Consider the following 14059-nt stretch of genomic DNA (forward strand, 5'->3'; position numbering starts at 1 on the left):
TATTACCTTATTATTATTATTATCTTTAATAATACATGTACCCCATTCATCATCCGTTTTTCCAACGGATAAAATGAAAAATTAAAGGATTTTTTTTATATTTGGCGGCAATAATAAGTATAGTTTTATAAAAATAAAATCCCAAAGATAATGGACAAAACGTTGTGTGTTCTTTCCAAAAAAAATTATTATTTTTGTTAATACAGCGCATTTACCAATGAATATAATGAAAAATGAAAGTATTTATTCTATTTAGGGTCAATAAGGCCTTATAGTTTTTTTTTTTTTTTTTTTTAAATTGTAAGTCAAATCTCATGGATAATGGATAAAGTTGGGTGTTGGTTCCAAAAAATATCAACATCAAATCGTAGCTATTAATCCATTCAAATTCCATTGTTTTAATGGATACAAAAAGGATTAAAGGATTTATTATTTATCAATCATAGAAAAAAATATCTACGACACTCTTCTTACATGAATAGTTCAAGTCCCTGGACTTTTGTTTGAATAAGCAAAAAATTTCCGAATAATTTAACGACGTATTGTTTAATTTGAGGGCGCTAAAATTTTCTAAACAAAATGGCGACGATCGATTGAAACTTAGTTTATATAAGAGAGGTCGTGATCAACCCGGAAGCGGCTATGGGCTGGCGCGTGCCCAGGGTTTTGTCGGCAATCACATAAAAAATATCATTCCCACTGCATGTATTTACCTTCAATAGATGAAGACTACATATTCAAAATTAACAATTTGGTAAAAACTTTCAATGACAAAAATTGTATATTTGTTTTTTATTTAATTGATTTTTTTTTTGCTTCAAGAGCGTTTCAATTTAAAAACAGTCTGTATGTTTTATAGGTAGAACATAAATTTTTTTTATTTCATTCATGAATATTGCTGTTTAGGATTAGCTGGTGACGATGGAAATGAGGGAAACAGTTAGTGACAAATGGTGCTTGTTTCGTTTTATGATTCAATAAAGAGAAATTAAGGTAATGCTAAGTGTTGTCACATTTTCGCCACTCAAAACACACAGTATGAAAAAATTAGCGGTAAAACTTACTTACGTTAAAAAAATCCTCTCCAAAAATTTTATAATTTTTGGTTTACAACACAAGATTGTATATAATAACCTCGGGTATACAACACAAAAACAGAACACACAAAAGGAAGAGAATTTTATGTCAACACACTTTCAAATAAATAAGAAAAAAATTCCAATAGGTCGGGACCACAAGAGTTTTTCACATGGGTAACAATTATCCAATTGGGTCTACCAACCTAAAACCATGTCGAGTGGATTATCGCCGGATTTCGGTGGGAGAGTCGTATTTTCGAGTTACCGGGACTGGAACGACACGGGCCGCGGTTCCGGTTAACGACGTGGTCGGGACGAGACTGAGCTCCTGGTGGGCGATAGTCCCTGAGGGGACCGGGAGGCTGCGTGCTCGTGCCCCACCGCCGCTTCAACAACTAACAACAATCAGCAAACTATACTGATTTCGAAAGCAGGTATCGTCGAGGTACGAATGAACATTTGGAAATACATAACACCTGAAATCAGCCTTATGTTTTATCTATTGTTTTTAATGTAAATACATTCAGAGCCACGCTGCCGCTCCTTCTCAGAACCTTAAAACTTTTTGACTGTTGCAGTCTAACTTCGTATAGTGGTATGGTATAGACGTCTACATTGTACAAGAATGACTTTTCTAGTTCCATAGCCTTGCGTAGAATATTCTGTTGTGTTAGTAGTTTTAAGAAACGGTCGACTTTGGTCATGTGCTAATAGACCTATTTTTTAAATTGTATGACGATGTCCAGTAAATATAGCTCGTAGGGTTTTATAATTCCTTTCTATTGAGTAGTATTTCGACTTGGATTTATAAAAGACCAAATCCGCATATGTTTCTACATATATGTGAAGAGTTAAGCGTTAAACCTATCAGTTCGCGCAGTCCACTGGCGATTCCAGCTTTTGTAATTTACAATAAATTGCCGGCAGGCGTCGAGAATCACCCATCCTGGGTGTTGGCAGTTCTGAGGCAGACCTCGGTTGGGGTTGGGCTCCGGATGTTGTCAACAGCTACCTCAATCCAGAACCCAACGCATGCATTTACTAGAAACCAAAACATCCACCCTCCTCAAACTTAAATACATTCTCTCCTTTAGAAATAACGTTCATTCAATTAAGGTGGTGCAGTATATTCAATATTTACACAATCGCCCTTTACACATATTACACAAATGACCTAATAGAGAAACAAAATACCCTCAATATTCCGCCATCGATACTTTCACACCACACATTCACGCTAATGAATAGATGCACTGCCAACACACGCTAGGTACTCAAGACAATCATTGCTATATACAATAAAACAACGCCGTTTCCTCCAAAATTCGGAACAGTGGACTTAGATAATCACGGCCGTACTCAAGCGAAACACGCTCTCTATATGGAGCCAATGTATTGCACCCCACAATAATTGGGACTTATCGAGCAGCACCAAACAACCTCGCATGGCCCATCCTTAATTGAATGAGTGAGACCCCTCTTCGACGGCTACCAGGGCCAGCTACCGGCAATGCTCATGATCCTGAGAGCTTTTCTGCTGACCTCTCCTAGTGACTAGGATTATCTCTTTTTCAGTCTTTTAGTAGCCTTTTGCTTGGTTTATGCCCGGTTATAGTCCTAGATTTTTTGTGTTTTTGATTAGTGAACTTCAATCTCGTTTTTGGAACCTGGAAATTCTCGAAATACGAAAACGTCATCGGTTCATTTTCATATTCCACAATCTTTCTTTATATTGTGTCATATGAATCCCTCAGTGATTATTATTTTTGTGCTGTAAATCCCTGGGTGTTAGAGTTGGTGGGATTTTGGGAGTAATTCAAGCAATTTTTTCCTCGCCTGGGCCATTTGTCAGTTAAGTGCAGTTATTCATGTTTGCATTAAATACAAAAATTGGTTCTGGGTATTTGTCAATTAGTAGAAGATTTCGTAAAGAATTTTTCTGTAATTAGTGATCAATTCGTTTGTTATTTATTTATGTATCGTACACACGTCCCACTGTGTGTTATTTGGTTTATTGTGGGGTTTTGTTTTGAGTGTTTGGTTGTGCATCATTCATTTGGACGTATTTTTGTGATTAGTACCGTGACTATTTTTATGTGTATGTACTTATTCATTGGTATGAATGTTTGTTTCTGAGGTACGTGTATATGTGTGAATGAATTTCTTTGTTCTGTTTTGTTGTTTACGTGTTATGTTTTGGAGTGTTTTTTTTTATATTCTTTATTCTACTTTTATGTCCGTTAGGCAGTTATGTTAAAACGCAGTTGTGTTAAATTATACGTTTCTGTCCAGAAACGAGTAAGTGACAAAATGTGATAGAAAAAACAATGTCGCTAATTTTTAGTTTAAAAAAGTTAAAGGAATTCTTGTTTTAAATAATTACAAATTGAATTTATTTTATTTTACCAACGTCAAAAAGATCATAACGATTGTTCGGTGTAATAAAATATCACTTCACCTTTAATCCTGGAAAATTGTAAAGCCACTACACCCAACAAATAGTGACCCTATTGTTGTACTCTGCCTTTCTTTCATACTCGACCTTTATCAATTGTGTACAAGCTTCCAGCCTAATTCATCTTTCCTTTTGAACACGTTAACTTTTATTTTTCTGTGAATTTTTGCTCAAATTTTGTTCTATTTATTACAAAAACATTCCTTCTTGTTATACCTTTTTGATGAAAATTTATAACGGTATTAGTAAAAAATATTAAATCTTAAAATTTCCTCCAGTAGTCTGTCGGGGTTGATCCTAGTAATTGATTCTTACCATCTCAGTATGCCTGTCCTCTCTAGGTTGGTGTGTGAGACGCGTTTTGGTATTTTTACATCTCTAATCTGTGTATGAGTGTGGTTGTATTAAGTAGAAAGTAGGGTTGATATGTTATACCATTCATGTGTTATAATCACATTAAAAAAAACATTGAACAGAAAAAATTCAAACGTATTTTGATGAATGATAAGGTACTGGTCTTTGATGGGGTATCTTTCCTTTCAAAAAATAAGTTTATTTTTCCTTGTTTTATTTTATTGTTATTAGATTAACTTTTTTTAACTAGACTGGAATAAATGTGCCATAAGTGATAAAGTGAAATAAATTAAGTTCAGAAAAGTTAAAAATACACTAGAGTTGTTTAAAAGAGTAACAAAAGAATTTTTAAACTCAAGATGTGCAAAGTTAAACAGGCTTTTCTACCTATTTAACCTTTTTTCTCTTTGTACACATTGTACGTTCATTTCCAATTTAACGAGTGTCCCGGGGAAAATGCTTAGGCTCAATTTTCATAATTTTTCCTTAATGAGCAAGTTTGCTCGTTATACTTTTTGAATAATTAATTCATTCCGAAAGTGGCAGCGACTCGAGTCTGACAGTGTGGAAAACTTTGGATATTCAGTGCAGAGAATTTGGGAGGGGCGAGGCTTATTTAAGAAGATTAATCTTATGCTAATAGCAAAAGCTAATTTAGTTACTTAAACAAAAATATATTTTCTAGTTGTATAACAATTTATCGATTACAGCGGCGTTAAATTTTTGAATTATTACTATTATAAATTTTATAATTAAATTCTAATTATTATAGGAAAATCTTAACCTTTGAAATATTGCGACATAAATGTTTTCTTCACTTCTGGCCCCCTTCTTCATTTATATACATTGTATTCTTCCACTGTTTCAAAAATAAATAATCCCTCTGCTTGAACGTTTTACGCCTATTGCAAGGCTGTTTCGAAGGAAATCCGAGAATTTCCTTGTTTTAATCCGTTCTTCCCCTTTTCCTTCCACAGTTAAACCAAGGCTATTTGTATTTAAGAAAATGAAATACCCCGATAAAACGGGGATCAGTATTGCTAAAAGCGCTGTGGATGTATTCAGGGAAAATTTCTCTTCGATCAGCCGATGATTGCTTCGTTACTTTTTACACTGCACCATTTTGTGGACGAAATTAAACAAAATAACCCGAAAAAGACAAGCTCTGCCTTCACGTAAGATTCCCCCCAATAATGAAACTTCCCTTTGCTCAAAACAGTTGATAATTTTACAGGATTTTACAACTGACAACATAAAATAAAAATAAAGTAAACTATGACAACTTCGTTCAATCTTTTACATAAGTAAATTAAGGCAAACAATTATAATGTAAATTTGCCAAATATTCAGTTGAGTTGATTTACAAGAGAGACATTAAAGGAAACGGTTGACGCAAAGACACGCACGTTTGTGCCTCGGGGTGAAACTCAGCTCCTCTTTACATAATTTTAATTACATTCACCCCAAATTAATTTTTTAATGTTTTCCCCCTAATAAACAACAAAGTATGCTTGTATATACAAGTCGTAATTATTGTACCTTCAAGTAATAATTTCATTGTAGCAAAAAAAGGTAAAAAACGTACTAAAACCGCAATGAAAAATCAAACGTAATTTATAAGAGGATGCAACGGATCAAGTACTATCGATTTCAAATAAATTTTTCAAAGAAGTGTACGGAATATGTAAAATAATAGTTCGTGGAATTTAGCTTATTTCAGGGTTCACCAATAACGAAAGTAATCCCACTATATTCCTGGCGTTCGGACTCTGCATCTGATAGATTTTTGATCGTCGGTGTCCTCTGAGTCAAATGGTCCCCTCGTAAAAATGTAAAAAAATCGACCAATTTATATTAACCTTGAAATACATTTTCAACAATAGAATAAATTATTTTTTTTAAGTGTTTACATTATTTAGAATTTTTTTCACAACTCCTACGACCAATTAGCAACAACGCTCGGACAAATGACCAATATTTCTGATCGAGTATCACCAATAAAGGTTTAGTCGAATCGATGAGCCTTGTTTGATTCATAGTCTCCTCTTGTAAATTACTATATTTTATTATTACGATATCTTTGCTATTACTAAATTATTAACAACACATCCGCAGAACGGGGTAGGTGAACTCACTCTCAGATACAGACCGTTATGTCAACACATCGGGGAGTGACAATCCTTCGGATTGAAAGTCCAGCAAAGTTTGATATTGTACGCAGAGGCTGACTATTTATATATAGTCTAGTATATATTGGGTTGTCCGGAAAATAATGCAGGATTTTGGTATTAAACAAAAAAAAAGAAACTAGTTACTTTAAAGCAATGTTCTTTAATCAAAATAATNGAGTAATCCTGTAAACGTAAACAGAATATTTTATATAGATTTTTTTTAATGAAAACTTAAAATCCTGCATTATTTTCCGGACAACCCGATAATAGAGATGTAGGTTTGCGTATTTTTGGGAGGGATGTCAAGTTTGGATGTATAGGATTCATGTTTATACATTTGTTTGTTTCTGTGGGGTTAATGTTTAAGTACCAGTTGTTTATTCTTTTTGGTATTTTTATGCTTGGTTTCTGTGTTATTGTTATGTTATTTACAACTTATTATTTGAAATGGTTACAAATTGCCAACCAGACTCATCATTCTCCTTGTCTTTCCCTTTCTTTTCCAAAATCGGTTCTCCCCGACGGCCCAAAACCCTTTTGCCAAAAACCGCCCTACGTTTCCACCCTCCCATCTAAATACATCCTCTGAAAAGAAAATCAGTATAGCCACGTAATGAACCTAAACTTTTTCTTTTGTCCTTCCTGAATCCGAAGATGGTGAAATGTCGAAAACAAAACTGTTGATTGGTAACCAATTATATGTAGATTATGGTAAAAACGGTGTTTCCAACGAGACTGCATCATACCAAATATAAGTTTAGATTTAGATGCTTAATCTTGAAATAAATAATTTGTGTGCATTGAATAATAAAGCAGAAATTCATAGGATTCTTAGAAGACTTAAAAATGTTCTATTTTTGGGGATAATCTTAGGCAAGATTAGCATTTAATAAAAAAGATAAAAAAATTTCTCGAGATGTTTTCAACTGAATGTAAAAATAATTGACGATTTTAATTTACTGAAAAGCTTTGAAGGATCATTAGGGCAAAAACAAGAATTAATTTATTCTAATTAGCCTTATTGAACTGTGTTATGATGTGTATCGTTTGGCGATGGAAAATCTGGACGTGTTTATTAAATTGTTTCTTTAAAACGTCAAAAAATTTCGACGGAAGAAAATCTTCGTCCTACTAACGCATACGTAAGGTTTAACATTCATCCGTGCTGATCTACGCTATCACTTTTCCGGTCCGCAGGAAGAAACCTTCTTTTTTATATTCATGAGGAAAAGACATCTCGAAAAAATTTATGCTTATTACCGCGGTGTTTTTGCACCCTGGCCGACTCTGCTACGCCCTAATGGGGTTTTAAGATCAGAAACCGCTCGTCTTGCAGCAACTGGCGATATGCCGGGATTAAAGCAAGCACTTTTTAAAAAAATTAACACTAGGTGATGGTCTATTAAATTATATTAACGATGAATTTTACTTATGGACAACAACTGTTGGTTGAAATTGTTTGCGTTATAGGAATGATCTTTGATGTTTCTAAAAGACGGTTTAGAAAACGTTACCCATTGCAAAAAGAAAGGAAAATGAACTCGTTTCAACACATATGACTTTCATGTTTAGAGATATCATAACCCTTTGAGTGTTTTTCTAATTATTCCTGGGCCATATGTTCTTCAGGCACACATGTTTTCTCAAAGAGTACCATCGCTGCCTTTTTCGCCCATTCAATTAATTAACCAGCTAAACACATCAAAGTAGCCCATAGTGGGTGAAGGCCATTCAAAAATTAAACCGTAGAACACTATCGTTTAATTGTAGTGTCGAAAAACTACAGGAAACCGTAGTATAGATCTGAATCTGAGTAAATATTGGCACGGTGAGCTCTTCTCAATCGTGCGTTTTTAAATTATCAACCGACATCTGCCGCCGGCTAATTAGGACTTGGTTTGGATTCCCTCGAGTCGGGCCAAATTTACATTGAAGGCACGTTAAAACCCGCGGTTAACATAGATTTATGCGTACGCTCGAGGATATACAAGGCGAAAGTGGGTAGATGATGTTTGCAAAACGTTCAGGAAGATTTACGATGCTTACACATGCATAGGATTGACCGGTAACTCAATCAGGACACAGTATCAGATATAGCAATAACGATGACACAAATAGTGTAAAAAAAATTACTTCCTAAGTATAAATACAAAGTTGAAACAATTTCACAATGCAACTTTTGCAAATAAATTGTGTGTTAATAGCTGTTTTTTAAGAACTAACATTTGTACAAAATTGCTCTGTCTCACTCACCCTCTCTCATTTTCTTAATCTGTTTCTTACATTCTCTGCATCAATTATTAGTGGCCTCAACTTTCCCACCTTCTTTTTCTTGTGACCCTCTCTGTCTTTCTTTATTTTTCTTCCTTTTCTCTAAATTATACTCTCTCCCTCCATCTCTCTCTCTCTCTCTCTCTCTCTCTCTCTCTCTCTCTCTCTCTCTCTCCCCCACTTCTTCTCTCTTTCTTATTCATCTCATTTTCTCAATTAATCTGTTTCTTACATTTTCTGCTTCAACTCTCGCATTTTCTTTTTCTTGTGTCACTCTCTGTCTTTATTTTTCTGCCTTTTCACTATCATATTCTCCCTCCTTCCCTCTCACTCACTCTCTCTCCCTCTCTCTCTCTCTCTCTCTCACTCTCTCTCTCTCTATCTATCTATCTATCTATCTTTATCCCCTCTCCCCCTCACTCACTCACTCCCTCGCTCTCTCTTTCTCTCTCTCTTTCTCTTTCTCTCGCTCTGTCTTATTAAGATCCTGCCAGACATGGGGGACAACAACATTACCCTTACACCACCCCCCTCACTATTCGAGAAATAGGTGTACAGGGCAGAGGAAGCTCAGGAGAGTGGAGATTTTAAAGAGGGACTTACATAAATGCTGCGTACGTATTGCATAGCTATTAATTAAATTTATTTATAAGACGTTGTGGAAATATTTTTGTACAAAAATTGACTACTGGGTAATTTTTCTGACCTAAATACTTCGCAAAGTCAGATACTACGGTCAATTAAAGAGGAAAACAACTTAGGAGTGTTAGTTCGATTGATTTCCTGTTTGACCTGACTAACGAGGTTGTTGCGCTTTTATAATTTTTACTCTATTTGTTCGTGACACTAATGGGAAAATCACCAATCGATAAAATACCGCCAAAACTATAAGCGTCCGCTATATGAACTACATTTTTTTAAATAAATAACGATGTGTTATTTCCTTTCTCATAAAACTCATTTTTTTACTACGGCTGATCAATTTCACAATTCTGACAACGGATCTAGTACACCTGCTAATAACCAGCGTTTAGATATCAATGATTTTGACGCAATCGTTTAAAATTACACATGAGATACAGTTTTGTAATAGTGCAGTAATTTCGCAAATTGACTTTCACCCTTTCCCAAAGCAGAGATGGTTCCGGTAGCGGTAAAGCGGCTCTCTTGATCAGGCCAAATAGAGAACAAGTTAACAGTAGCCATTAGCAAAGATGCTGCTGATTTTTCTATCATCTTTTTACATCTGTCCTCTTACGAAGGCGAGTTACAGTTAGCCGTAATTAATGGTTCCGACGATGCCTTAAACGGTGAGCTCAATGTTCCTCTCGTTATCCCAAACAGCCTGAGTCCATCGGGCATTAATCATCGTCATTTCGATTCTCAACCCGGTTTAAACGGCCAAATTAATCCCGGGTCGGCTTTAATTAACGATATGTGGGAAAATGGCGTTTAGTCGAACACATGGCGTCTATTAAACACCCTCTGGCACTCAAACGCTTAAATGAAGGCTTTCCTAACTACGTCCGAGGAACGTTTGCTAAAGTGAGACTCTAAGTATCCAAACATACTTGAAAATACATGTTTCATCTTGTAACGACGAGTGTTGTGGAATTATTAATCAATAAGAAATACCTCAATAGCCCTAAACGCAATTAACTTAGAAATTGCGTAATTTCTAGCAAATAGAATTCATAATTTATCTACTTTTCCTTTTCATATTGTATTGACCCTTTGTGTTGAACGTTTTATCTAATGTGTGGTGTTTAATGACCGTTAGTCAAATTCGGTGATCGTGAGATGCGGTCTGGTGTGACGTAGGTTTTCGAAAAACATTTTCTTTATCATGCCAACGTTTCGATCTTTATTGGGACCATCCTCAGAGCCTGGGATTTTCAAATTGTTACACTTGAATGTAGCCAAAGGTTGACTGTTATTCAACGGTCAGTTGCGAAGTATGTAGAGGGATGGATTGACGAAAAGTTAAAGCATGAATGTAAAATATTATTGTGTGTGCATCCAGTAATCTCCCGTCTGTCATCCTTATTAGCTTGTTCTATCCTTATCTCTCCTCCTCACTCTCACTCACTCTCTCTCTCTCTCTCCCTTGTTTGTTGTTATATTATCTTATATAATTCTATATTATCTTCTTATTGTTTGTTGTTGTTGTGCTTAAGGGACCTGTTCCCAGGACATAATAAAGTTTCTCTCTCTCTGTCTCTCTCTCTCTCTCTCTCTCTCTCACTCTCTCTCTCTCTCATTATTGCTCCCTCTCTCTATCTCTATCTATCTATATATCTGTCTTTCTATCTCTATCTATCTATCTCTACGCTGACATACTCTTTCTCACTTTACTTCATCTTCTTCATTCGCATCTTCTCTCTTTGGTTCTTCTCTTTTCTCAAATTGTATTTTCATTTAAAGTAAAATTTCAGTGGTTGTAAATGTTGATTGTAGGTTGATTCTATTCGTTTATACGCAAATTGTATTAGCTTACAATAACACCAACTTTTCTTCAAATTGTTACAAATTTATGGCGGTTTGTCTTTTATGAACAGCATTTTTCATAAGATCGAGAATTAACTAATACAGTTTCACTGGGTCCGTCATGCTGGATTGGTAGTTGCAGGAAGAAAAAAAAGGGCCTCTAATTTCCTGTATGACGTCCCTTCCGGCTCTATAAGGACAGAGGCACTTGAACCGGGTGTGGCCGGTTTACAGACAATTAAAATGCCAGCGATGCATAATGAACCCCCCTCCATAACAGTACGCGTTTCTAACAAAGTGTTAAGCTATATTAGGAAAAAAGACCGAAGATAATCGTACAAACAATCACGGTATTTATGGTAATATACAATCCTGAATACTAGCCGTTAAGGAAATTGTTAAGTTTTTTCGGAATAAACTAGAGAGACTACGAACAAAGAGAAGACAATTAATCATCACTCAGTTGGGTACAATTCCGACAGTAGTAAATGTAGTATATCGCTTGAAAATCTGGGATGGGGATGTGGTGTTTAATTTTAACGCCAACTGGTTAATTTATAAAGACAGTTCTGACCCACACTGGTGACAGCCTTTGTAAAATTATCTCGGGGCAGGGTAAAATGTTGAAATCTGTTCTTTAAGTCTATATGGAATATCTCCGGTCCGCCTAATTCCCTCATCCATATGTACGACTGACTAGTGAAGCTAACAGCTCGTATTGCCGGTTAACAGCGGAAGGTGAAGGCTAAGCTGTAACAGTTCTTGGCAATGTTGGGATCGACTGTGAAACACTTAATTATGCAACTGAATTTGCTTTGTCAACAAGGCTAGACCGTGATCCAGAGTATTCTTGATTGCGTCTGTGGATGTCCTCGGAAGATCTAATTCACAGATGAGGGGTCATCCTCACCTGATGGAGAATAAGGCCGAAGTAGACAAACGGGCACTTACTTTTAGGCAAAAGCCTGCATATGTGTCCGGAATGTAAAGAAAAGTTGCTCAATGTGTCCTATCTAGTGAAATAGTGCAATTCCCCTTCGCTCCATATAGATAACGTGTAGGAATGCCACCCGATATGAGGAAGCACGGGAGATAATCTGGTTTCTCTGTTCCGATTTTTGGAGAAAACAGGCTTCTTCTATAGTATAAAATACTAATATTTTTGTGTACTTAGCGCGTGTTAAAAGGGAATCTATTTATTTGCGTGAATGCGTAGTGAGAGAGGGCCCATGGTGGCATATTGAGTACCTCTTTGACTTTAAATTAGGTTAGTTATAAATACGTGTAGAGAGTGATGGAGGATTATCGTGTACTCACTACCCTAACTAAGTGAATACTATGTAAATAACAAAGAATATATTTAAGTGAGCGAGTGTGTAAAGGGTTTGGTTTTAGGAAATGATTGCGTTGGCGGCTGAAATGACCTAGCTGCCGGTAGCATCAGGAGCCCTACAGCACAGTGGCTGGATAAGATAAGATCCCAGCATGGGTGATTCTCGAGACCTGCCGGTAAATTATTGTAAATTACAAAAGCTCGAATTGCCGATGGACTGAATGAAGAATACTCTGTACACGCGTAAGAACATGCATATGCAGATTTGAGCTTATATAAAACAGTAAATCAATCAGCAAATTAGTCAAATAAATATATTAAGATTAAATATGTACTACTAAACATTAAAGTATTTAAAAAATGTAATGTAGCCGTCTTTTTAAACGAGAAAAGGTCTTCCAATCAACAGGTGTTTTCAAACTTGATCACACATAATTATGAGAAATTGCTGGTTTGCTATGAATTTTTAAATTCGTCGTATTTTTATATTTAAAAAATAAACAATGAAAATGAAATTGTGACAGTGTCAGGCCAATTAAACTTCTATTTGATTTTTGAAGTCGAGAAGGCTTGAAAACGGTGGCAATTTTCCGGACGATAACACGAAAGATCTACCGGAGGGGAAACAGGACGAAACAAGAGGGGAATTTCTCCTCCGTTGTAAAATTAATTGCGTCAATTAATTAACCATCGATTCCTCGATCTGAATTTGACAGCCCGTCCTAAACGGATTCGATAATCTAGTCCGATCGCATCAAGACATCTACTAGTTCGACGGACGCCTACCGAAATTGGCAGGATTACGGTTGGAGGATTACGGCGAGCGATATTATCCCATCAGTAGTAGTTTTTATTAAAATAAAAATCATATGTGCCATATCAGTATGAATTAGATTAAACTCTCTTTATTTAGAGAGTCAATTCATTTTCCCCTTTTAAAAACTATATTTCCTTATCGTAACAGTTAAACCGCAGATTACGGATAGATTAAGTTTGATCGTATTGGTGATTAGTGGAATGAGATAGAACGTCAAATCACAATTTCTTGCTGATCAAATCGACCAATATCTAATCTAAATATCGCATACAATATTATGGTCATAATATTGAATCTATTCAACAGAATAATTTTCAGATAATCCTTCGAATGCCAGTACCAATTTTGGTGCATTAATCCTGAGTATACTGAGCGGACTTGAGTTACCAAGAAAAGTAACTTACACATTAGTAGTTAGAGAAAAATTTATTTTAAAAAATCGTGAGAGAAACATACATACATAGATAGGGGAAAAGAGAGAAAGACAATAAAGGAGAAAGATAGATAGGTAGATAGAAAGAGAGAGATAGAGAAAGAAAGGGAGAAAGAATGAATGAATGAATAACATTTTATTTAAAATTCTCGCCGGATCTTAAAAAAATATTGATGACAGCGTGTGAGAGAGAGAATAATAACAGTGAGGGATACAGATACAGGGAGGAAGAGATTTAACCATGTGGAGTGAGAAGAGAGAGAAATTGAGCTAAAGATGGATAGATACTATTGGATAGACAAATACTATTAGTATATTAAAAAAGTGAGACAGGGAGAAAGAGAGTGGGAATGAGAAGAAAAGATACGATTGAGAGAAGTTGTAAGAGAAAGAGAAAGAGAAGAGTGAAAGAGAGAGAGAGAGAGAGAGAGTGTGTGTGTGTGTGTGTGTGGAGGTATATATACAGGGTGAATTGCTACTCGTGCTACAAACTTCTCCAGTAGATTCTTCACCCTAAAATGAACAAAAAAGTTCATATTGTCCATGGTCCGATTCTCAACCATTTCAGAGTAATTTCGCTTTTTATCGATTTTGAAAGATATCACGTCCTGGCGTCGGAAAATCGTGATATCTTTTAATCTAAACATTTCTCTGAAAAT

The 14059-nt window shown here is 35.6% G+C and overlaps 1 protein-coding gene across 12 annotated transcripts in view; it reads right to left on the reverse strand.

The window, feature by feature from the left end:
- LOC106667815 (protein eva-1 homolog C) overlaps nucleotides 1-14059 on the reverse strand; it is a 618009-nt gene that overhangs the window by 557276 nt on the left and 46674 nt on the right. For 5 of the 12 annotated variants that reach the window (XM_014396016.2, XM_014396018.2, XM_014396017.2 and 2 more), the window contains exon 1: nucleotides 1069-1413. The exons of 5 other annotated variants lie outside the window; for them this stretch is intronic. The gene's annotated coding sequence lies outside the window, so the exon portion shown is untranslated. Of the gene's footprint in view, nucleotides 1-1068; nucleotides 1414-14059 lie in introns of those variants that run through there. 2 more of the 12 variants (XM_024227531.1, XM_014396010.2) reach the window with 1 other exon arrangement.

The sequence above is a fragment of the Cimex lectularius genome, unplaced genomic scaffold (assembly GCF_000648675.2).
Source record: "Cimex lectularius strain Harlan isolate CLEC.00 unplaced genomic scaffold, Clec_2.1 scaffold87, whole genome shotgun sequence".
Lineage (NCBI taxonomy): Eukaryota > Metazoa > Arthropoda > Insecta > Hemiptera > Cimicidae > Cimex > Cimex lectularius.